Below are 23867 nucleotides of genomic sequence, written 5' to 3' on the forward strand. Positions count from 1 at the left end.
GTGGAGGTGGTAATTTGGTTATTTGGTTTGGGGTAGTAACCGCCGTAACAAGCCAGCTACTCCTGTCTTTGTGAGTGCAAATCCTTTTTTCCACATTTCCTCTTGCTGTTGAAGCTTAGAGTGATGTTGGAGTCACAGTAACCATGTGTATGTTTATTGAATAAGGGTATTGTCTCCAGGCAGTAGCCATCATTCTGGCGAGTCACCCACTCTTCATTGGCGGCCTCTTGACTTTATGGATCCACAGTGTTTATCCCACGCCCCTTTGAAGTCCTTCACAGTTCTGGTCTTCACCACTTCCTCCGGAAGGGCATTCCAGGCATCCACCACCCTCTCCGTGAAGAAATACTTCCTGACATTGGTTCTGAATCTTCCTCCCTGGAGCTTCAAATCGTGACCCCTGGTTCTGCTGATTTTTTTCTTATGGTAAAGGTTTGTCGTTGCCTTTGGATCATGTTAAGAGTGTGAAAAGTACATTAGGGGGGGGGGGGGTGTACATGTGCGCACGCTACCTTGTGCGCACACATGTACGCCTGATTTTATAACATGAGTGAGCAGGCGCGCGCATGTTATAAAATCGGGGGTCAGCACGCACAAGGGGGTGCATGCTAGTGCATCTTGCGCGCGCCGACGCCCATGGGCTACCCCCGTTTCCTTCCCCCTAAACTGACTTTCCCACCCCTTCCCCTAACTTCCCCCCCCTCTAGCCCTACTCTAACCTGCCCCGACCTTTGTCTTAACTTTTGCGCCTGCCTCCAGGCTGGCGCAAGTTGTATGTGCACTGGCAGCCTGCCGGCATGCGATCCTCCAACACTGCGGCAAATGGCCGCTGTGCCGGAAGCCTCTGGCCCCGCCCCTGCCCCGCCCTGCCCCACTCTTGACCGCCCCTTTAGTAAAGCCCCGGGACTTAGACGCATCCCAGGGTTTTACGCACGTCATCAGGCCTTTATAAAATAGGCCCAGCGCTCATAAGCCACTCAACGTGCATAAATCTTTTAAAATCCGGCCCATAGTTTGGAGACAGTTTTCACTTCCAGCCCTGCTCCTGCCCCTATGCATTAGTCAAGCTTGGCTCTAGCTCTGCTCAACCTTTCCTCCTCTTGTAGTTCCACCTTTTTTTGGTCTACAAATTAAGCTCTGTCGTTACTGTGAGGAGGATCACTGTGATGTGGTTCTGTTTTCTCAGTGAGAGGGCAGAGTTTTCATAGGTTGCATAGTTGGAAGAAGTAACTCTTTACTGTCACCTAGATTTGTGGAAGCTTGGTTAGTTCTGAGTCCAAGCAGGACTCCCAGACTTTTTTATGTATGTTAGTGGGTGTTGATAGGATCCAAATGAGATTTTCAGATCAGAGACTTGTTTGTGCTTATTTTGTATCCATGGAATCTCAGTTTTGTTTGAGGTTAGATGGTGTTTGTGGTATGTAGTCCATTCTTGGATGGCTGTAAGACATGAGCTAAGCTTTTTCTTTTATAGCTATTTATGGGTTTGGGTCTATTGGAAGTATAAACCGGGCTTTATCCGCACAGATGTGTGCCTGTTTATTAAAGGTTTGGATCAGTTGTGCTAGTGGTTTTAGGTGTATGTTGAAAAGAACTGTAGATAGTGAGGCCTCACATTCAGAGGTTGCTAAATGGTCTGACCCAGTATGGTGCTTCTTATTTCCTTATGAAAGGAGCAGAGCACTTGAAAGCTAGTCACAAATGTTATCAAGTTAGTCCAGTAAAAAGATTTTATCTGTAACTTGTTTGTTGACCTTCAGTTCTTGGTTCAGTCAGAAATCTTTCACGTGAACACTCATACTTTACATGATACATGAAATTTTAAACAAACTTTCAACAAAACAGTTCTAAAGATCAAACTTAGGTTTTCAAACATTAAACAGGTCTGTGCTTCAGCATTCTGTCGGAGTGAGGATCCTTGGAGGTCTTCAAACTTCTCTCTGACTCGTCTGTGAAGCAGGGATTCATCAGGAAGCCCTGGGTTCAGTTCCATGAAACAGCGGGAAAGGGTTCGAGAACAGCAGACAAGTGTTTGCATAGGGACTTTATCAGATGCACAATTCGGGCATCAAGCATTCTTTCTGACAGTCCAAAATTTATATGGCCAAAGAATTTATAATTCTCTTCATTCTGTGCCTGTGGAAAAAAATCTTTATGAAATCTTTATGCTGTCTGTAATGAACAATTTTTGTTACTTTTACAAAGCTAATTATTTCTGTAGGCAGCAACATTTATTACTTATATTGCCTTATGCCATCTGCTCACCTTTTTAAAGCATGCGTTAATATGTAACTTGCCTATAGCTCAGGGATGACCTCTGAGCATTTGCTCACTTCTTGCCAAGGCTGCCCAGGCCTTGTGGGATGGCGACACGTGCAGCTCTGCTTATTTGCAGTCTGTTTAGGCCATCTTTGCTGTGCTTCCCCATACTGATCAGCAGAGGCTGGAGGAGCAGCAGGGGTTTGTGGTGATGATGGTGGAAGGAGGAGTAGGGCTGTCATGGGACAAGTTATTTTGTGTGAAGTGGTGGAGGCAGCCCAAGGTTGAAGGGGCTACCTGATTGATGAACCTCTGAAAAATCTGCACCTTCAGACCTCTTTTACAGGAAGAGCTTCATTTGCGGCAACATCCCTCCCCACTCTGCTTCTCTTTTACCACCCTTCCCTTCCCCCTCTTCATCCAAAGCCACCAGTTTTCCATTTCCCCCTGCTGGCCATAACTGCTTTTCCTCTTCCCACCCCACCACTGCTCCTCCACTAAACCCTCCTGTTTCCCAGCCATGGCCCCTTCAACCTTGGGCTGCTTCTACGCCACCACCACTTAAACCAACCCAAAACAGTTGAAAATAAACTGATTTCTTCCGATCGGTGCCACAAAAGTGAGTGATCCTGGATGTCTAACACAGCAGAAGTATCTAGTAAAACTAGAAAAAAAAAGTGTTCTGTTGTCAAAGCCACAATGAAAAACGTCAAAGCTAAACAACAATAAGGAGACTTGAAGGTCTCAGTCTCGTTACTCACTGATTTATTCCCGCTCTTGTAGCAGCAGCACTACCCACCAAGGGGAAATGATCCTTTTTCAAACTTCAGTCTCTACTTCACTCCTTGGAGGATGAGATTAGTCTAATAGCTCAGAATTGGACTATAGAAAGAAAACTAGCAGGAGGAGGAGGACTGGGGGTTGAGAAAAAGAGATTCCGCCCCCTCTCACAATCTGTGATTGTGTAATCCTAGGCCAATATCTATGGAAATCGTGCTGTGTCAACAAAGCAAATTGGCTGTGAAGGAAACTGACCAGTTTGGACATTGCTTTTATTGCATCACACCCGTTGGACAGGACAGTAACCTCGGGGCCCATCATGTCACCCTGGTGGCGTGTTTGTTACTGAAAAAAGAGGCTGAAGATGGCTTACGGTTGGTGTCACCCAGGCTATATAAACACATAACTTCAAACAAACTCCCAAAATCTAATTCCTTGCATCAAACACATTTGGAAAGGTGTCCTCCTTTTTAGAGTACATAGTCGTTCCAAATGTGTTCTTTGTAGGAATGAAACAGCACACCAGATTAGACAGAGGAATGGACAGAGAGTCTCCCCGAATGCATTCTTTTACTATTGCACAAAGAAAGCATAGAAATGGATCAGATTTGTTTGACAGGACCTGTATTCTGCCGGATTTAACAGCGATAGCCATCCTTTTCTTTGGCAGATTACCTGGCCTGTAGCTACCATCTTCCTCCCCATTCCCACTTTTGTGAAGTGGGTCCACATTTCCCTTTTTCCAGTCCTCTGGAACCACGCTTGTCTCCAAAGGTTGACTGAGCAGAACTGAGAGTGAAGCCGTCAGCAGCTCTCTATCTTTCCGTACTATCCTTGAAGACATCAATTAGAAGGATCGAAAAAAAAAATCAATCAACTCTACTGCCAGGAGTATACAAAGTAAATAAATAGATGGTGGTAATAAATTCCCCAGTCTATAAATTAAATCTTTTGGCACTGTGAAACTATATAAGATGTGTCATAAACAGTAGCTTAAAATTCCCATCCATATCTAGTTTTATTCATTCCTGTAGGACTAAAAAATGTTATAAAGCAGCAATCATCCATTAACCCTGTTCTTCTGGTACCTCTCCTGTACACTAGCTACAGTGTCCATAAATTGTTTATTTTGTAGACTGGAGAAATTTATTACCACCATCTAAAAATGTAGTTTCTATCCCAGAAAATATCCTGCCTGGCTCTGTTGCTTTGTCCACTTTGGTTTGCTCATTCTATGTGAATTCTCACATCTGTAAATGGATTGGGATCTACCTCCTCTTTATTCGTGTTCCTGACATTAATATGTGATCCTTTCACAACTGTTTGAATACTACACAAAAGAATTTTTTTATTCCTTTGTCACCCTCCATACATTCCTCCCGTGCACCCCTCAGTTTTAGAATCCTACCCCTTTGCTTGCACTTTCACTAACATATTTATATATGTATATATTTATGTATATATTTATATATATGTATATATTTATATATTTATATATATGTATATATTTATATATTTATATATATGTATATATTTATATATTTATATATATATACCCGAATAAGACAACTCTTTTCTCCGTTTTTACTCCTAACAGTTCGATTTATCAATTTTTCCCCCTGTTTAAGTTGTATCCAAGTTTTCTCATCCTGTTCTATGTAAGACAGTTTCTTTTTGTCACCGTATGTTGAATGTTGCAATGTAAACCGGAGTGATAATTAACTCTGTTATTTGAACTTCGGTATAGAAAAGTTATAAATAAATAATAAATAAATAAATATTCACTAACATATTTATGAAAAACATATATTCACTAACATATTTATATTTATATGATGTGACTGATGTCTTGAATGCCGGTATATAAAAATCTAAAATAAATAAATAAATAAATATTTATATATTCACTAACATATTTATTTATTATATGTTCGCTATTCCATGTATTATTTATGTTACGCCTATTTATGTTCGCTGTTCCATTTATTATTTGTTACGCCCATTAACGCTGTTCGCTGTTCCATTTATGATTTATTATTAATTACTTTCTATTTATCAGATGCCTTGTTTAATGTAATGCCTTAGCCGCGAATGTTCTGTTATAATGGAAACCAATATGATTTGATAGTCTTTCAAGAATGTCGGTATATAAGAATTCTAAATAAATAAATAAATAAATATCTAAACAAGTGTAGAGTTGCATGACAACTTAGAAGAGCACATTTTGAGGTCCATATGTAAAAGCGTTTAGCCAGCTGAGAAGCTGGTTAAATAAGTTGGGCAACTAGAATTTAGCCAGATAAGTTAAGGGCATTCTGGGGGTGTAACTGGGAGGAGTTGCTAGCCAGCTATGTTTAACTGGCTACCTCCAGTATTCAGAGTTAGCCAGATGACTTAGCTGGCTAAATCTGATCAGGCCAAAGAGCAGTCCTAACCGGCTGTAGATAGCTGGCTAAATCGGGTCAGGCCAAAGAGCTGTCCTAACCGGCTGTAGTTAGCTGGCTAAATCGGGTCAGGCCAAAGAGCTGTCCTAACCGGCTGCGGTTAGCTGGCTAGATCGGGTCAGGCCAAAGAGCTGTCCTAACCGGCTGCGGTTAGCTGGCTAGATCGGGTCAGGCCAAAGAGCTGTCCTAACCGGCTGCGGTTAGCTGGCTAAATCGGGTCAGGCCAAAGAGCTGTCCTAACCGGCTGCGGTTAGCTGGCTAAATCGGGTCAGGCCAAAGAGCTGTCCTAACCGGCTGCGGTTAGCTGGCTAGATCTGGTCAGGCCAAAGAGCTGTCCTAACCGGCTGCGGTTAGCTGGCTAAATCTGCTCAGGCCAAAGAGCTGTCCTAACCGGCTGCGGTTAGCTGGCTAAATCGGGTCAGGCCAAAGAGCTGTCCTAACCGGCTGCGGTTAGCTGGCTAAATCTGGTCAGGCCAAAGAGCTGTCCTAACCGGCTGCGGTTAGCTGGCTAGATCTGGTCAGGCCAAAGAGCTGTCCTAACCGGCTGTGGTTAGCTGGCTAAATCTGCTCAGGCCAAAGAGCTGTCCTAACCGGCTGCGGTTAGCTGGCTAGATCTGGTCAGGCCAAAGAGCTGTCCTAACCGGCTGCGGTTAGCTGGCTAAATCTGGTCAGGCCAAAGAGCTGTCCTAACCGGCTGCGGTTAGCTGGCTAAATCTGCTCAGGCCAAAGAGCAGGCCTAACCGGCTGCGGTTAGCTGGCTAAATCTGCTCAGGCCAAAGAGCAGGCCTAACTGGCTGCGGTTAGCTGGCTAAATCTGCTCAGGCCAAAGAGCTGTCCTAACCGGCTGCGGTTAGCTGGCTAAATCTGCTCAGGCCAAAGAGCTGTCCTAACCGGCTGCGGTTAGCTGGCTAAATCGGGTCAGGCCAAAGAGCTGTCCTAACCGGCTGCGGTTAGCTGGCTAAATCGGGTCAGGCCAAAGAGCTGTCCTAACCGGCTGCGGTTAGCTGGCTAAATCGGGTCAGGCCAAAGAGCTGTCCTAACCGGCTGCGGTTAGCTGGCTAAATCGGGTCAGGCCAAAGAGCTGTCCTAACCGGCTGCGGTTAGCTGGCTAGATCTGCTCAGGCCAAAGAGCTGTCCTAACCGGCTACGGTTAGCTGGCTAGATCTGCTCAGGCCAAAGAGCTGTCCTAACCGGCTGCGGTTAGCTGGCTAGATCTGCTCAGGCCAAAGAGCTGTCCTAACCGGCTGTGGTTAGCTGGCTAGATCTGGTCAGGCCAAAGAGCTGTCCTAACCGGCTGCGGTTAGCTGGCTAGATCGGGTCAGGCCAAAGAGCTGTCCTAACCGGCTGCGGTTAGCTGGCTAGATCGGGTCAGGCCAAAGAGCTGTCCTAACCGGCTGCGGTTAGCTGGCTAGATCGGGTCAGGCCAAAGAGCTGTCCTAACCGGCTGCGGTTAGCTGGCTAGATCGGGTCAGGCCAAAGAGCTGTCCTAACCGGCTGCGGTTAGCTGGCTAGATCGGGTCAGGCCAAAGAGCTGTCCTAACCGGCTGCGGTTAGCTGGCTAAATCGGGTCAGGCCAAAGAGCTGTCCTAACCGGCTGCGGTTAGCTGGCTAGATCGGGTCAGGCCAAAGAGCTGTCCTAACCGGCTGCGGTTAGCTGGCTAGATCGGGTCAGGCCAAAGAGCTGTGCTAACCGGCTGCGGTTAGCTGGCTAGATCGGGTCAGGCCAAAGAGCTGTGCTAACCGGCTGCGGTTAGCTGGCTAGATCGGGTCAGGCCAAAGAGCTGTGCTAACCGGCTGCGGTTAGCTGGCTAGATCGGGTCAGGCCAAAGAGCTGTGCTAACCGGCTGCGGTTAGCTGGCTAGATCTGCTCAGGCCAAAGAGCTGTGCTAACCGGCTGCGGTTAGCTGGCTAGATCTGCTCAGGCCAAAGAGCTGTGCTAACCGGCTGCGGTTAGCTGGCTAGATCTGCTCAGGCCAAAGAGCTGTGCTAACCGGCTGCGGTTAGCTGGCTAGATCTGCTCAGGCCAAAGAGCTGTGCTAACCGGCTGCGGTTAGCTGGCTAGATCTGCTCAGGCCAAAGAGCTGTGCTAATCGGCTGCGGTTAGCTGGCTAGATCTGCTCAGGCCAAAGAGCTGTGCTAACCGGCTGCGGTTAGCTGGCTAGATCTGCTCAGGCCAAAGAGCTGTGCTAACCGGCTGCGGTTAGCTGGCTAGATCTGCTCAGGCCAAAGAGCTGTGCTAACCGGCTGCGGTTAGCTGGCTAGATCTGCTCAGGCCAAAGAGCTGTGCTAACCGGCTGCGGTTAGCTGGCTAGATCTGCTCAGGCCAAAGAGCTGTGCTAACTGGCTGCGGTTAGCTGGCTAGATCTGCTCAGGCCAAAGAGCTGTGCTAACCGGCTGCGGTTAGCTGGCTAGATCTGCTCAGGCCAAAGAGCTGTGCTAACCGGCTGCGGTTAGCTGGCTAGATCTGCTCAGGCCAAAGAGCTGTGCTAACCGGCTGCGGTTAGCTGGCTAGATCTGCTCAGGCCAAAGAGCTGTGCTAACCGGCTGCGGTTAGCTGGCTAGATCTGCTCAGGCCAAAGAGCTGTGCTAAGCGGCTGCGGTTAGCTGGCTAGATCTGGTCAGGCCAAAGAGCTGTCCTAAGCGGCTGCGGTTAGCTGGCTAGATCTGGTCAGGCCAAAGAGCTGTCCTAAGCGGCTGCGGTTAGCTGGCTAGATCTGGTCAGGGCAAAGAGCTGTCCTAAGCGGCTGCGGTTAGCTGGCTAGATCGGGTCAGGCCAAAGAGCTGTCCTAAGCGGCTGCGGTTAGCTGGCTAGATCGGGTCAGGCCAAAGAGCTGTCCTAAGCGGCTGCGGTTAGCTGGCTAGATCGGGTCAGGCCAAAGAGCTGTCCTAAGCGGCTGCGGTTAGCTGGCTAGATCGGGTCAGGCCAAAGAGCTGCCCTAACCGGCTGCGGTTAGCTGGCTAGATCGGGTCAGGCCAAAGAGCTGCCCTAACCGGCTGCGGTTAGCTGGCTAGATCGGGTCAGGCCAAAGAGCTGCCCTAACCGGCTGCGGTTAGCTGGCTAAATCGGGTCAGGCCAAAGAGCTGCCCTAACCGGCTGCGGTTAGCTGGCTAAATCGGGTCAGGCCAAAGAGCTGTCCTAACCGGCTGCGGTTAGCTGGCTAAATCGGGTCAGGCCAAAGAGCTGTCCTAACCGGCTGCGGTTAGCTGGCTAAATCGGGTCAGGCCAAAGAGCTGTCCTAACCGGCTGCGGTTAGCTGGCTAAATCGGGTCAGGCCAAAGAGCTGTCCTAACCGGCTGCGGTTAGCTGGCTAAATCGGGTCAGGCCAAAGAGCTGTCCTAACCGGCTGCGGTTAGCTGGCTAAATCGGGTCAGGCCAAAGAGCTGTCCTAACCGGCTGCGGTTAGCTGGCTAAATCGGGTCAGGCCAAAGAGCTGTCCTAACCGGCTGCGGTTAGCTGGCTAAATCGGGTCAGGCCAAAGAGCTGTCCTAACCGGCTGCGGTTAGCTGGCTAAATCGGGTCAGGCCAAAGAGCAGTCCTAACCGGCTGCGGTTAGCTGGCTAGATCTGCTCAGGCCAAAGAGCTGTCCTAACCGGCTGCGGTTAGCTGGCTAGATCGGGTCAGGCCAAAGAGCTGTCCTAACCTGCTGCGGTTAGCTGGCTAGATCGGGTCAGGCCAAAGAGCTGTGCTAACCGGCTGCGGTTAGCTGGCTAGATCGGGTCAGGCCAAAGAGCTGTGCTAACCGGCTGCGGTTAGCTGGCTAGATCGGGTCAGGCCAAAGAGCTGTGCTAACCGGCTGCGGTTAGCTGGCTAGATCGGGTCAGGCCAAAGAGCTGTGCTAACCGGCTGCGGTTAGCTGGCTAGATCGGGTCAGGCCAAAGAGCAGTCCTAACCGGCTGCGGTTAGCTGGCTAGATCGGGTCAGGCCAAAGAGCAGTCCTAACCGGCTGCGGTTAGCTGGCTAGATCGGGTCAGGCCAAAGAGCAGTCCTAACCGGCTGCGGTTAGCTGGCTAGATCGGGTCAGGCCAAAGAGCTGTCCTAACCGGCTGCGGTTAGCTGGCTAGATCGGGTCAGGCCAAAGAGCTGTCCTAACCGGCTGCGGTTAGCTGGCTAGATCGGGTCAGGCCAAAGAGCTGTCCTAACCGGCTGCGGTTAGCTGGCTAGATCGGGTCAGGCCAAAGAGCTGTCCTAACCGGCTGCGGTTAGCTGGCTAGATCGGGTCAGGCCAAAGAGCTGTCCTAACCGGCTGCGGTTAGCTGGCTAGATCGGGTCAGGCCAAAGAGCTGTCCTAACCGGCTGCGGTTAGCTGGCTAGATCGGGTCAGGCCAAAGAGCTGTCCTAACCGGCTGCGGTTAGCTGGCTAGATCGGGTCAGGCCAAAGAGCTGTCCTAACCGGCTGCGGTTAGCTGGCTAGATCGGGTCAGGCCAAAGAGCTGTCCTAACCGGCTGCGGTTAGCTGGCTAGATCGGGTCAGGCCAAAGAGCTGTCCTAACCGGCTGCGGTTAGCTGGCTAGATCGGGTCAGGCCAAAGAGCTGTCCTAACCGGCTGCGGTTAGCTGGCTAGATCGGGTCAGGCCAAAGAGCTGTCCTAACCGGCTGCGGTTAGCTGGCTAGATCGGGTCAGGCCAAAGAGCTGTCCTAACCGGCTGCGGTTAGCTGGCTAGATCGGGTCAGGCCAAAGAGCTGTCCTAACCGGCTGCGGTTAGCTGGCTAGATCGGGTCAGGCCAAAGAGCTGTCCTAACCGGCTGCGGTTAGCTGGCTAGATCGGGTCAGGCCAAAGAGCTGTCCTAACCGGCTGCGGTTAGCTGGCTAGATCGGGTCAGGCCAAAGAGCTGTCCTAACCGGCTGCGGTTAGCTGGCTAGATCGGGTCAGGCCAAAGAGCTGTCCTAACCGGCTGCGGTTAGCTGGCTAGATCGGGTCAGGCCAAAGAGCTGTCCTAACCGGCTGCGGTTAGCTGGCTAGATCGGGTCAGGCCAAAGAGCTGTCCTAACCGGCTGCGGTTAGCTGGCTAGATCGGGTCAGGCCAAAGAGCTGTCCTAACCGGCTGCGGTTAGCTGGCTAGATCGGGTCAGGCCAAAGAGCTGTCCTAACCGGCTGCGGTTAGCTGGCTAGATCGGGTCAGGCCAAAGAGCTGTCCTAACCGGCTGCGGTTAGCTGGCTAGATCGGGTCAGGCCAAAGAGCTGTCCTAACCGGCTGCGGTTAGCTGGCTAGATCGGGTCAGGCCAAAGAGCTGTCCTAACCGGCTGCGGTTAGCTGGCTAGATCGGGTCAGGCCAAAGAGCTGTCCTAACCGGCTGCGGTTAGCTGGCTAGATCGGCTCAGGCCAAAGAGCTGTCCTAACCGGCTGCGGTTAGCTGGCTAGATCGGCTCAGGCCAAAGAGCTGTCCTAACCGGCTGCGGTTAGCTGGCTAGATCGGCTCAGGCCAAAGAGCTGTCCTAACCGGCTGCGGTTAGCTGGCTAGATCGGCTCAGGCCAAAGAGCTGTCCTAACCGGCTGCGGTTAGCTGGCTAGATCGGCTCAGGCCAAAGAGCTGTCCTAACCGGCTGCGGTTAGCTGGCTAGATCGGGTCAGGCCAAAGAGCTGTCCTAACCGGCTGCGGTTAGCTGGCTAGATCGGGTCAGGCCAAAGAGCTGTCCTAACCGGCTGCGGTTAGCTGGCTAGATCGGGTCAGGCCAAAGAGCTGTCCTAACCGGCTGCGGTTAGCTGGCTAGATCGGGTCAGGCCAAAGAGCTGTCCTAACCGGCTGCGGTTAGCTGGCTAACTTTGATAGCCAGTTGTAATCAATAATGCGACTGCACTATTGAATATACTTTCAAAGTTAACTGGATATGTTTATCCAGCTAATTTTGCTATCCGGATTATGTCTGACTAGGGACCTCTTTAAGACTCCACAATGTATGTGTGTGATAGTGGTGGAGGTGGAGGGATTGTGGAAGAAGTGGGAAGGTGTGTAATTTGTGTGTGTGTGTGTGAGTATATAGGGTGTGTATCGATGTGTGTGTGGTGACCCTCTTTCTCTTCCCCCACTCTTTCCCACCACCTCTTCCTCTTACCTCTCTCTTCACCTGACCCCCACCTCCCTCTCTTCAGTTTCTCTGTAGCAGTTCGCTGGGCCATTCCTTATAATCTCTCTTCAGCAACCTGGTAGGACAGACTCTGCCCAGCCCACTCTTGTGGCTGCATGTAGCGGTGGGGTCACCTCAGCTGGGCTGCTCTGGTGTCATTCTTCAGTGGCCTTATAGGATAGGCCGCTGCAGCAGCAATGCTGGCCTCCACCGCTTGCACTTTTGGTTTGTGTGTTTGTGCTGCTGGTCCCTGCCTCTGACTTCAGTGTCACAGGACAGATGGACACAGCAAAAACATAAATATGGTAAAAAGCCTTGTCATTTTCGGATCCTGCGTAGGTACTTGTGACCTGGATTGGCCACTATTGGTAACAGGGTACTGAGCTTGATGGACATTTGGTCTGACCCAGTGTGGCAAATCTTATGTACTTAAGCTTTACTGCCTTTGCTATTTTTTTCTTCCATTTCTGTCTCTGCTGTTCTGACTACCTGCCTTCTCTGCTTTTCTTAATCTTTCTGATATTTTCTCTGTGCCTCTCTTTCTAGGAACCATTAATGCTAGCTTTTTTCCTTTACCTTTTCAGGTGCTAATTTTAAAAATTATATAGTGGTTTCTCCTTTTGCTTACTTTGTGCCTCTTCTGTGTTTGTTTCAGGTTGTGGACTATTGAAGGTTAAGGATATCCAGGTTTTGTGAGGCAGATGAACCTCCCTTTCCCTATCCTCTTTGTGCTAGGTTTCTCTCTATAGTATAATTCTGAGCTATTAGGATATCTCATCCTAGGAGGGATACAGAAGAGACTGAGGCTTCAGACTTTTGTTTAAAAAAAAAAGCTGTGTCGTGTTTTTAAAAGGATAGTTTCCCTTGATCCTGTTTTAAATCCTGTTAAATCATTCTACACATCATTATCAGATGTTACACTGATTTTAATCCCTTCCACATAACCATTAGGCATCACGCCTCATACCTACACTCCCAGAATTAAATTGCAGCTCTGTTCTTCAATAGAGATCTCTCCCAACTGGAATTTTCACCGTTTTGTGTATAGTCCTCTCTACAAGCCACTGAGGCACTCTACCAGAAAGTTGCGTATTCACTGATAGCTTCCATTCTCTGCACTTGCTGACATATTAGGCAGCTCCCTTGCTCTCTCACAACAACACTAACACAAATTTGAGCTTGCTCAGTAACTCCCAGACCAAACCATGATCACTTTCTGCATAGGAGTGACTGGAACATACCACATGGTTAGTAACCAAGGGTTATATTTAATTTTCAATGAACCTTTTTACACTTTTCTTCATGGTTTTCCAAACATGCTGGGCAGCTGGGCCCTAAGCTGCTAAACTGAGTTAGAAACTGGTTGAGTAATTGGCAACCAAAGGTAGCAGTAAATGGAGTTTACACCAAGATAAAGGGGATTACTAGTGGATTGCTTCAAAGATCACTCCTGGATTGTGTACTGTTTAATACTTTCATAAGTGATATTTCCAATAGGCTAGAAGGGAAGGTTTCTCTTTTTTTGCAGATGATACTAGGATCTGCAGCAGGGTAGACATGGCAGATGTCTCCCCTCAATGACATTGTACGAGTTTTGAGTAACTTCCTTTGACTACACTTATGTATGTGATGGTTGATGTGTTTATAATTGATCTGCAAGGGAGACTACAGGTGATGCAGGTGAAACATGAAATTGCAGAGTTGGCCATTCTTTTCTCATTCTTTTGCTTGTGTTTGTTTGATTTCCAAACTTTGCGTCAACAAATAACAGAACTGTCGCCACCTGACCCTGTTCAAGGCCATATCCTTCCAAAGGATGTACTTGAGGATGCCCTTGAATCTGAGGTGTGGTCTTCCCTATGATTTGTACCACCTTTCAATTAACCATAGAGCACAAATTCTGGTGTCCTTATGAGATGGCCTGCCCACCAAAACTGAGTTTTAAGAACATAAGAACATGCCATACTGGGTCAGACCAAAGGTCCATCAAGCCCAGCATCCTGTTTCCAACAGTGGCCAATCCAGGACATAAGAACCTGGCAAGTACCCAAAAACTAAGTCTATTCCATGTTACCATTGCTAGTAATAGCAGTGGCTATTTTCTAAGTCAACTCAATTAATAGCAAGTAATGGACTTCTCCTCCAAGAACTTATCCAATCCTTTTTTAAAAAAAGCTATACTAACTGCACTATCCACATCCTCTGGCAACAAATTCCAGAGTTTAATTGTGCGTTGAGTGAAAAAGAACTTTCTCCGATTAGTTTTAAATGTGCCCCATGCTAACTTCATGGAGTGCCCCCTAGTCTTTCTATTATCCGAAAGAGTAAATAACCGATTCACATCTACCCGTTCTAGACCTCTCATGATTTTAAACACCTCTATCATATCCCCCCTCAGCCATCTTTTCTCCAAGCTGAAAAGTCCTAACCTCTTTAATCTTTCCTCATAGGGGAGCTGTTCCATTCTCCTTATCATTTTGGTAGCCCTTCTCTGTACCTTCTCCATCGCAATTATATCTTTTTTGAGATGCGGCGACCAGAATTGTACACAGTATTCAAGGTGCGGTCTCACCAAGGAGCGATACAGAGGCATTATAACATTTTCCGTTTTATTCACCATTCCCTTTCTAATAATTCCCAACATTCTGTTTGCTTTTTTGACTGCCGCAGCACCCTGAACCGACAATTTCAATGTGTTATCTACTATGACGCCTAGATCTCTTTCTTGGGTTGTAGCACCTAATATGGAACCCAACATTGTGTAATTATAGCATGGGTTATTTTTCCCTATATGCATCACCTTGCACTTATCCACATTAAATTTCATCTGCCATTTTGATGCCCAATTTTCCAGTCTCACAAAGTCTTCCTACAATTTATCACAATCTGCTTGTGATTTAACTATTCTGAACAATTTTGTATCATCTGTAAATTTGATTCTCACTCATCGTATTTCTTTCAGAGGTGAAGTAAAGTTCCCAGCGCTAGTGTCAGAAGCTCTACTCACTGAAAAGCAAACCTGTGGGCATGGCAGAGAGATTATTTATTAGCCCTTCCTCCTCAGGCTAGGCTGAAAGGAACCAGCTCAGCACTATCCGCATCTCCTCAATGGCAAAGCCCTGTTTTGGTTTTTTGTTTAGCTTTCCAAGTTGTAGGGTAAAAGACAGCCACCTGAAACAAGGATGTGCACAATTGAGCCTGTAGCCATGCACACAGACTGAATCAAATGCGGATGTAAGCAATACAAAGATGGAGTCGTCTTCCTCTGATGATTTTGACAACTTCATATGACACTGTGCATCACATAGAGGAGAAGTAACTGCAATTGTTCTTCCTTATCAAACATCTGTCTACATCTCCCTATATGCTAGTACAGTTCAGACACCCGAACTGCTGAACATGTCCTTGGTGGAAACTTGGTATCTAGCCATGAAATGAGTGATGAAGTGAGGATGTATCTCATTACTAACAGTGAGAATATTCACATACATCTGGACTCAAAATATGTCACCCACTCCTGTGTCTATAGATAGTGGTGACATCCAATCAAGATCAGTATTGGATCCTTTGGAAACGACTATGCAATTAAGTTCCAAACAGAGAGAGAGAGACTTTGAACTAAACAGACTGGGGACCTTCTCCTAAGGGAGTTTTCCCAAGGAACTTTTCTCATATAACCTTTTCCTGGGAGACCTTTTTCCAAGGATTTTCTTCCCCAGAACTTTAACTGTTGCAATTCACTATACCTGTTAACTAGCAAGCTTAAGACTGAGTTCCTTGCTCATCATAGCCTGCTCTGTTAATCTTGGAGTAGCTGCCTTGTCATACTTGCCAACTTTGTCCCTACCAGAACCTGGACAAGCCAAGTCCTTCTTTACCCTCTTCCTGCTGACACACTTCACAGATACATCTGTGAGACCTCTGGGTTGTATTTTCCTTAAGAACATGATCATCTGCCATTTGCCTGCCAGGGTGTTGCTGGATTTCCACATGCTGTGCTGCTAGACAGGTCCAGGATCTCTGCAAGAGTGTGACCCGCTAATGGCTAACGATGAGATAAAATCGGCTTTATTAATCTTTCAGCTGGGTTAGTTTGGCATTGCGTATTTGTCAAGCAGACTGACCTGGAGATAATGCTTGAGTTTATACTTATTTTCTATAACAGTGCTTTGCTCTGTAAAACTTAGAAACTTAAAACTATATTTACCATATTGAATCTTGTATAAATAAATATGATTGACTATCTCACAAAAGGTGTAAGCATCTGCTACCTATTGAATGTATATCAAAGGTTATCAGTTAATCTGCTAATCACCTATAGTCTAATCAGCTCTAAAGAGTGAAGTTCTAAATGAACCGAGCAATGAGCAAGGAAGGGCTCCCTCTCACCAGCATTTCTGCTTGTCTTGGTCTCCAGCCAGATCCTCTTCTCAACAGAAGCTTCAGCTAGCTTCAGAAGTAAGAGACACCAGCACCCAGTGGCTTCTCCCCTACCTCTGAGTTACAAGGAAAAGGCTAAAGAGGTTGAGTCTGTTCAGCTTGGAGAAGAGATTTCTGAGAGAGGATATGATAGAGGTCTATAAAATCATGAGTGGAATAGAACAGGTGAATGTAAATCTGTTATTTACTTTTTCAAAAAATACAAAGGCTAGGGATCCCTTCATGAAGTTAGTAAGTAGCACATTCAAAACAAATCAGAGACTTGTTTTTCATTCAATGCACAATTAAGCTCTGGAATTAATTACTGGAGGATGTGGTTAAGGCAGTTAGAGTAGCTGGGTTTAAAAAAGGTTTGGACAGATTCTTAGAGGAAAAGTCAATAAACTGTTAACAAAGTAGACTTAAGAAATAGCCACTACTTATCGCTGTGCAATAGCAGCATGGGATCTATTTACTGTTTTGGATCTTGCATTGTTGAAAGCAGGATACTGAACTTAATGGATCCTCAGTCTGGTCCAGTATGGCATGTTCTTATGTTTTTAATGTGTGGTCAGCCTGTGCTGAATGCACATTTTAACTCAGTATATGCACTTTTATATTCTTATACATTAGTTTACTTCATTAGGAATAAAATAAAGAAGTTTGTGCTTTAGAAAACTGTGCGCTGGAATTCAGCGCAGTTTGAACACACAGCTTTCTGCATTGGCCTCTCTGGACTACTTCGACTGGCTCAAAAGGGGTGTTGATGTGCTCAGTTGAGTGTGGAGGCCTGGTCTCCACTCCTTGATTAACAATGAGTTGTGCATTGCCCAAGAAGATATCCTATAAATTATGAAGAGGAAAAATGGGAGAAAAAGAACTCAAGATGCAACCAGTTCATACTCATGGAACCTGCTGAGCTCTGTTGTATATCAACTCTACCATATATCAAATCTTTTTTTTATTGCCATACTATCATTGTGAGAGTGATATATATATATATATATATATATATATATATATATATATATATATATATATATACATACACACACAAAGGGTTATTTTAAAGTGTTGCTAATATTTCATAACATCATGTAAATTTGAATAGTGCTGTGTGGTACATCAATATTTAGTGAGACGCTACAATGTACACATTATGCTGCGCGAAAACACAAAATATAACATAAATTGCTTAAAAATAAATGAAGGTGAGCTCCAGATGTGTCTCAGGGGGCCCTCTTTCAGTTTGCTTTCCATGATATCCACTGCTTCAGTGCAGGGGACTTACCTGACAACAGGTTTGGGAGCCACTCGTGTACATGGGGTGTTCTGTAAATACCAAGTAAAGAAAGCAGATTATGAAAAACTATCTGATACTGGGTGAAATTCCCCAGAGGGTCCCTATTGAGTCCCCTCCTTCCCATCCGGATCCCAGAACACACTTTACCCCTTCCTGAGCACCCTCTACTACTTTCATCAGCAGATATTTACCACCTGCCCCACCAACTCACACTCCCAGCCTGAATCCAACACTTTCAAACCCCCCCCCCCCCCCCGATCTGTCTCTTTCTGGGTTCCACAGGCCTCTCTTCTAGGCCACCTGTCACTGTGGCTCCATCTGTACCCATAGCTGTCTGGTTTCCTGGGGCCCTGCTGACTGCCCCCATGCATAGGTTTCTCAATTGTGGGTGGGGGGTGCACATGGAGCTAATGTGTGTTTATGCATCCTTACCAGTCCCCATGCCCCCTGGTCTCACACAGCTGAGCTTATCCATGTAACTTGAGATTAATGTGCATTCGTGCACACGTGTATTCTAAGCTATGCACCCTGATGTGCACATGCAGCCAGTTACCTACAAAAACAACATCTGTTGGGGCTGAGCATGTTTACAGATTCTGCCTGATAAGTAAGTCTTAAATCGGCTGTGTAACATAACAGCCTTAACATGCCAGTTTCTTACTTTAAATGTAAGAAAATAAACTGGCTGCTTTATTTGTTTGCACTGAAATAGTGATACATTTTCAAAAGTTGCAGTAGTTAGATCTTAGCACATTTTTAGACACCCCAGTTGCCTCATTACCTTATATGTCTACCTTTAGACGGTGACCAAAGCGGGTGATTCAGAGGCATAATTTTCTTTTAGATGCCCAAATCTAGTTTATAAAATATTGGACATCCAAACATATTTGCACTTCTGTCTCTTCTCTTACATTAGTTATTAAAGCATCTCACGAGGATGACGCTTACTGGCCAGACTCAAGGTGCACTCGTACCAGTTTGAGGAAGCCCTGTTCTGTGGCCCAAGACCAAGGACTACCACTGTAGTAACTGGGCTAGTGGGAAGAGGGAAAGGTTTAAAAGGGGGTTGGGGGGGGGGCAGGGGAGATGTTGTGGCTCAGTTGGAATGCTGCAGGTTGCCAGAGGATCAAAGTTTGATTCCTAGACCTGGTCTTCCATTCCCTGGGTTGGCTGGAGCTGCCATGGAGACACCTGGGAAGAGGGAGTTCCAGCTGTTGCTCAATGGTGATGCCTACGTTCCAGATTCATGGGGTCCAGGTGCCAGTCTCTGAAGGGGACCGTCATGGCAATGACTAGAGTGTTAACGGGGAGGAGCAGAGGAGAAGAAGATATTATTTTAAAAAATCAATAAATAGGGGTAAAGCCCTGATTTAGTTACAAATGAAAGCTCATGGTTCATAGCTCAAAAGGGACTGGTTCTGATTAAGCCGGAAGCCCAAAGTAGCAGGAGGAAAACTGCTGGGCCGAAAGAATAACGAGGTCAGTATTCAAATGCTTTTTCCAGATAACTTTTGGAGATATCGGGACAAAAACAACAAGACTGCAAAATGGTAACTTTACCTGGATAACTTTAACCCGCTATATTCAGCAGATCGCGTCCTGGCTGAGGTCCACTGAATATCCAGATAAAGTTACCCAGGTAATTTTCCTGCTGAATATTCACCTAAACTATAAAATATCAAGTGTCAAAGTAGGAAGATGTTATGACTGGGAGTGGTTTTTAGTTTAAATTTCTAGCCACAACTTAAAACTTCAGATTAATAAAAGTGTTTGCACAGATTTTTAAAGGTGTATTTGAATTCCTCCGTTGTGCTTTTAATACCCACATATCAAATAATCATGCAAGAGGCTATTATGTATGTATGGTATCATTTGCTTTCTTTTCTTTGTGCATGTGTCATATTTCTTGATGCAGTCCTTTTGGTTCTACACTAATTTCAGGACTGTATGGGTATAGGAATATATTGAACAAAGCACTGGAGTACTGCTTGCACTTTAATATATTGACATCTACACAAGTGCAAGAATTGCATGAGATCCTGGTGAAGTTTAAAGTTTCATGTAAATCATTTTATTGCGGCAACTCCTGAATTCAGAATACAAACTTTGAACGCGATTCCCCCAACACGGTCCCGTGTTTCGCCAGTACTCCAGTGCTTTGTTGGATTTACTCCTTTTTTAGGAGGTTATTAAATGGCTACCGAGCCAGACGACTTAACATTCAGTTACTATGATGAAGCGTTTAACGCAGTCATTACTGATACACCATTTTTTCAAGATACTGCGGGGTTCACCCCGGCTATTTCTTGGACTGACATCATTGATCTGCAAAAACGTATAACACGGGCAGAGCTTCACACATCCACCCTCATTGAATATTGTCGGGCTAGACGCATTCCAAGGGGACTTAGAGTACAGAAGGAACCACGCCTCCACGTTGAAAATAAAGATTTTATGCTTAGATGGACACAAATCTTGAACAAATGTTCATTTGACCTTATGGTCCTTATTATTGAAACGTCTAAAGCCTTAGTTATTCCATTGAAAGAAGAACTTACTGGCCAGTTGGAGGTAATTAAGACAAGCGAGCCCATTGAAAAGTTTGACCAACAGTTGGCTGAGTTCAACAACAATTTGAATAAATTTACTAGTGATTTAAAAAACCTCAAACACAAGAAGTTCCTAAGGGACGAATACGACTACAAACAGGGTTACGTTTACATATGGCAATCCACCAAACGTATCAACAAAAGACAAGTGGCATTTGCCCAATCATCGTCAGACGACAGTTCGGGCGAAGAACATGCTCCTATGAGAAACATCGACCAAGTTCCACATGAGACAAGAGGGGGTGGAACCTCATCAGTAACATCTTCATCTTCATCTGGATTATCTTTTTTAGATCCGGCTCCTATACAATGCAACATGTGAAATCCCAGATCGAGAGGTCAATCGACAGTCCATCAACCACAGAGGACCACACGATCAACTCGACCATTGCAGGACCCGTGGCAGTGACTGATAACACTATAGTCTTCAACCTATCATCTAGAATATTGACCTCTACTGAATTTAAGACACTGAGCAAAGGACTATCCTATGTACCAACAGTATTACCAGATGCTTTTGATATACAAGTACATTTATACCGGTTTTTTAGGGCTTTAAAGATTAAAGCCTTCTTTAAGGACTCTCCTCCCTTTCAAGATCGTTCAGTAGTGTATCCCAAATCTAAATGGATCCCACCTGGCCCTTTTGATCCGAGCCTGGTGGTGTTTGAAAATCTAGTAAGATCAGATATTTCAACACTCAATAACACCAGAAGGCAATATACATATTTTAATCTAAGTAAAAATGAGAACACGGCCCTAAAAAACCTTTACAAGATAGTAACATTACAATAAAACCGGCAGATAAAGGGGGAGGAATAGTAGTGTTGAATAATGATGATTACATTACCGAATGTTGGCGCCAGCTCAATGACACACAGTTTTATAGGCCATTATCAGAAGATCCTACTGAGGAGCTTAAAGAATTAGTCGCTCAAATAGTTCAAGAGGCACTTGATGCCAGGCACATTACTCTCCGTGAGTCCCAGTTTTTGGTTACCCCACATCCAATTATTCCAGTTTTCTACACTGTACCAAAAATTCATAAAACACTGCAGAACCCCCCAGGACGTCCTATAGTAGCAGGCATAGGCTCAGTGCTCGAGCCATTATCTAAATTTGTAGACGTATTTCTTAGACCGTTAGTTCCATTAAGCAAATCATTTGTACAAGACTCATCTCACTTAATTTTACAATTAAAGGACTGTGAGCCACCTATAGGCTCACTTTACCTGGTTACACTTGACATAATATCCCTTTATACTAATATACCGCAGGAGGAAGCGTTAATTATTATTGAACAAGCTCTCAACACCCGTAGTCCACCGATACGAGTACCAACACCACTATTGGTCCAGTTGGCAAGATTGGAGTTAACGCGTAATTATTTTCAGTTCCAATCTCAATTTTTTCAGCAAATTAAGGGAACAGCTATGGGGGCCACTATGGCCCCCAGTCTTGCTTGTCTTTACGTTTCAGCTTTCGAAGAACAATATATATACGATTCTGAATGGTTTCCTCTAATTTTCAAATGGTTTCGTTACATTGACGATGTTCTGCTTATATGGTTAGGTACAGATATACAGTTTTTCTGTTTTGTTGATTGGCTTAATCAATGTAACCCCAATTTGCAATTTAATTTTTACATACATCATAAACAGGTTGATTTTTTGGATATTTCTTTAACTTATCAGGAAGGGAGTTTCATCACTACTTTGTTTCGTAAATCTACAGACAGAAACACGCTTTTAGCATTTGATAGTTTTCATCCACATCATTTAAAAAACAATATACCCACTGGCCAATTTCTTAGACTTAGGCGTTTATGCTCTTCCACGTCGGAGTATATTGTTCAAGCACACCTTATGATGTCCCGCTTTCAGGCAAGAGGATACCCGTATAAGACTTTGAAGAGAGCCTTTAAACGTGCACTGTACGTGAATAGAGATCTTTTATTTCTCCAACAATCACACCATCAAGAATCTACAGTAAATTGCATTTTACCTTTTTCTACACAAAGTAAAACCATTTCAGATTTGATAAGGAAACATTGGAAGGGGTTAGCTTTAGAAAAATTCTTTAAAGCAGATTTGAGATTCACCTTTCGGAGAGGTAGGAACTTGAAGGATATATTAGTGCATTCAGTATGTAATTTAGATAGGAGTATAGTATATGAAGGTCGGCATAGACCGTGTGGACACTGCTCAGTTTGTCCACATACTTCTGAGATCACACAATTCATACATCCTCACACAAACAAAACTTATTTTTTGAAGGGTACCTCAGATTGTGACTCGAGTGGAGTGGTGTATGTCATCACATGCCCTTGTAATCTAATGTATGTAGGGAAAACACAACGTAAAATTAAAACCCGGATAATTGAACACAGATCGAGTATACATACCAATAAGGAGAATGCACCGTTAGTCTCTCACTGGCTAGATAAATCTCATTTGATATCTGATTTATATTATTTTGTGTTAGACATAGTCTCTCCTCCGGCAAGAGGAGGGGATTTTTCCTGCATCCTTTTACAACATGAACAGCGATGGATCTTTCGCCTAAATACATTAGTACCTCATGGCCTGAACAGTGAGTTGGAATGGCACCACTTTTTGTAACTTTTACAACCATATATCTAGACCCTCGGCCTGGTATTATTCAGTATCTCCCTCGACCCTATTTTTCGTACAGAGTAGAGGTGTGAGACAGTTCACATCATATTTCTTTTAAGCACAGCCTTATAGCCCCGTGGTTAGTTGATCTCTTTTAAGATCTGTCACTGCAGCCCAAAGTAGATTGTTTTACTCATAGAGTTAGCTAGGTCATCTAGTGAGCTCCTGTCAGTTTGTGTAGCCAGCGGGTATCCCCTGCAGTCTCCATATAAGGTTCATGACGTCGGCACGTTTGCCTGACGTCGATTACGTCACCAGGGTTGTCCAATCTGACATGATTTTCGCGCCAAATGACAGCGTTTTTAAACTTCTGTCAAATCGCCGCAGTTGCGCTCCTGCCAAACTTGCTATCAGATTGAAAAAGGTATGGTTACTTCTAGAATTGTGCTATTATGCTGCTGTTTAACATTAGATGGGTATAAGTATTGGTTTTAATAGAAATTATTGTGTATAAAACTACAGCGCAACTATGTGGGTTTTAGTCTGGACGGTTTAGCTTTCTATCCTGGTTCTAATATATTTTTGTGCTCTTTTTAGATTATTGTTAAAATTAAATCCCCCCCGAAGCAGCCGGGTGGCGAAACACGGGACCGTGTTGGGGGAATCGCGTTCAAAGTTTGTATTCTGAATTCAGGAGTTGCCGCAATAAAATGATTTACATGAAACTTTAAACTTCACCAGGATCTCACGCATTTCTTGCACTTGTGTAGATGTCAATATAGGAATATATTGAAAATCTTTTTGTTCCAAATCATAACCCTTTTTTAAAATGAGAAAATAATTGTTTTTAAAATCTGACAACCATTTTCAAACTATATTGCTAGTAATTTTTTCTGTTTATGGTAAACATTTATGCTCATGAATGATTACACAATAAATTCTTATTCTGCAGTACTGATATGTTATAAGTGTGTGACCGGACCTCCAAATTTGGTCCACGTCTTTTGGAGAATGGACTGGGAAAGAATTTGGCTGTGGGAGCCATAAAGTATGAGTCCAGGGAAAATTGGAAGGCTAAAATGTTATATGTGCAGTACCAGCAAGCTTCCATCAGATGGTAACTGAGCAGGTTACGTATTGGTTATTGGGAATGTTCTACGTGAAGTTACTAACAGGTTATAATAATATGGGTTCCTTTAAGATGATTGGGAAGCAGATCTTCTGGGGGGCGTGTTCAAGAAGGTATGTAATCTTGTTTAAAATTTGGTGGGAAGGCCAATTGAGGAGACTCCAGGATGGCTTAGGAGTCTGGAGAAAACCAGCCATTTGGGCTGGTGAGGCCTGGGGACCCCTCCTGTTGGGAGTGGAGCCC

At 45.3% G+C, this 23867-nt stretch overlaps 1 protein-coding gene and 1 long non-coding RNA gene across 4 annotated transcripts in view; one reads left to right on the forward strand and one right to left on the reverse strand.

Moving 5' to 3' along the window:
- Positions 1 to 23867, forward strand: part of MYO5B (myosin VB) — an 896473-nt gene that overhangs the window by 639778 nt on the left and 232828 nt on the right. The gene's annotated exons all lie outside the window — the stretch shown is intronic.
- LOC115077846 lies at positions 1717 to 3107 on the reverse strand. The gene is made up of 2 exons (XR_003852986.1): positions 3021 to 3107; positions 1717 to 2136 (listed from the first exon to the last, which is right to left on the reverse strand). It is a non-coding gene; the product is annotated as an uncharacterized LOC115077846 (long non-coding RNA).

This window comes from Rhinatrema bivittatum, chromosome 1, assembly GCF_901001135.1.
Source record: "Rhinatrema bivittatum chromosome 1, aRhiBiv1.1, whole genome shotgun sequence".
NCBI lineage: Eukaryota > Metazoa > Chordata > Amphibia > Gymnophiona > Rhinatrematidae > Rhinatrema > Rhinatrema bivittatum.